At 49.5% G+C, this 2,069-nt stretch overlaps 1 long non-coding RNA gene across 1 annotated transcript; it reads right to left on the bottom strand.

Moving 5' to 3' along the window:
- Positions 1 to 1,195: 1,195 nt before the first annotated feature.
- Positions 1,196 to 1,866, bottom strand: LOC145659236 (uncharacterized). Its single transcript, XR_014125217.1, has 3 exons — positions 1,796 to 1,866; positions 1,650 to 1,705; positions 1,196 to 1,558 (listed from the first exon to the last, which is right to left on the bottom strand). It is a non-coding gene; the product is annotated as an uncharacterized LOC145659236 (long non-coding RNA).
- Between the last annotated feature and the right edge of the window lie 203 nt (positions 1,867 to 2,069).

The raw sequence follows: 2,069 nt of genomic DNA, 5'->3' as shown, positions 1-2,069 counted from the left end.
AGGAGCTGCTTTTTTGTGGAGCATTACTGACAGACTGTTGGCTACTAGATGTCACACCAGAACCAGCACTGGAGCCCTGCATTTGGGACTGGGCAGTCTGTAGTGCAGACTGTTGGCTAGTGGACTGCCACATACCTGTACCCAGCACAGGTCCAGTCTGTATTGAAGCATGATCATAACTAGAGGGCTGGGTTCCTACACTGTGGGTAAGCACAGGTGCATAATAACTGCTGCTTTTTGCACATCACCAGCTGACTGCTGGTGGGTGGAGCTCAACCTCTGCATTTGAGACTGACCAGCTTGCTGTGCAGACTGCCAGCCAGTGTTCTGCCCTGTGCCTGCACCCTGGACTGGCAGAGGCCCATAGTAGCTGCTTTTTTGTGGAGCATCACTGGCAGACTGTTGGCTAGTAAAGACATTTGAACTCACACTGGAGCCCCGCGTCTGTGATGCAAATGGTTTGCTCGATGTCAGCCATCTACTTGCAGTCTGAGAAGGACCAGACCCACGACAGCTGCCATGTTGCGCTGCATTCTTGACAGGCTGTTGGCTAGTAGAGGTCAAGCCAGAATCCACACAGGAGCCCTGCATTTGGAACTGGGCAGGTTGCATTGCAGACTGCCAGCCAGTGGTCTGCCCTGTACCTGCACCCTGGGCTGGCAAAGGCCCATAGTAGCTGCTTTTTTGTGGAGCATCACTGGCAGACTGTTGGCTTGTAGAGGCAATAGAAGAACCAGCACTGGAGCCCTGCATCTGCAACTGGCTAGTCTGCCCTCTCCATGTCTGCCATCCATTTGCAAACCGAAAAGGAACAGCCCCGCGAGAGCTGCCATGTTGTTCAGTATCCTTGACGGGCTGTCGGCTAGTAGAGGTTACACCAGAACTCCCACTGGCACTTTGGCTAGCTAAGAGTCTGGATTTCAGCTGTGTGTAGCTTTGAGATTGAGGGGAAGGAACACGAGAAGGTTGGACCTTCTTTGAAGGATGGTATGTTGGGTGGCCTGAGGATGGAGCCCTGTAGTCTCCCTGATGGGTAGGAGCAGATTGAACAGACACAGCGTGCATTGTTGAACCAGTATACTGAATTGGGGAACCTTGAGCACTGGATATAGAGTCCAAGCTGCCAGCAGACCCCTGATGCCAGACACCTTGTTGAAACAGACCACTAGAAGTCTGGGGGTGCCAAAGACACGATTAGCACTCTGCCCCTGAAACTGAATTTCACCATTACCAGAAGAATCCTGCAGTTGAGCTTTGGCTACAAGTCCAGGGAATTGCTGGCCACCTTGGAACACAGACTGGTAATACCCAGCAGAGCCACTTGCAGTCTGTGCACTTGAATCCATTTGACTTCTGGAACCACTCCTTAAACATCCTCCCGCAGTCTGACTGGGTTCCAGGCCTTGCTGAGGGAACACAGAGCTACTTTGCTTAGATGCAACACTGGAAGGAGAGCCCTCCATCTTGGTCAGATAAGGTAGGTAGCCAACTTCTTGGGGCTGAGCCACAGAAGCTGATGTTGCTACACCATACCAATGTGGTGCAGATTTGTTCCACACTTGAAGGGGATGAACAGAGCAGAGATTGCTTAAATTCCTGAATAGACACAAAGCATCACCATTTGTGGTTTGATCTGAACAGTTTCTCACCACCAAGCCCCTCTGCATCCCTCAGCTGAAATATGACAGGGAGGAGTAACCAGAACCTACAAGACAAAAAGGCATTTAAACATGAAAATCAACTCTCTTAAACACATACAAGGTAACGCCATAACATAAGCACAGGATATGACTACCTTCTGCTCCACCACATTGTACTGCTAGACATGGGAAACCCCAATACCCAGTTTCATACACCAACCCTTCCCCCTGGGAGAAGCACAGACAGACACAAGATCCCAGTTTGTCTGCATTCCTTTTAAGCCTCTCATTAAAGTTAGCTCATAAGAATCACCTGTTCAAACTCTTTTCAGCCATTATCTAACCAATTAAAGGAACCTACGAGTGAGTACCAAGAGCTAGAAATGATAATGGGCTGATATTAAGCATAACAGTAATATTGCGGTAGTA

Source organism: Electrophorus electricus, chromosome 9, assembly GCF_041902795.1.
Source record: "Electrophorus electricus isolate QZ-2024a chromosome 9, ASM4190279v1, whole genome shotgun sequence".
Lineage (NCBI taxonomy): Eukaryota > Metazoa > Chordata > Actinopteri > Gymnotiformes > Gymnotidae > Electrophorus > Electrophorus electricus.
This window is presented reverse-complemented; position numbering and strand designations above follow the sequence as displayed.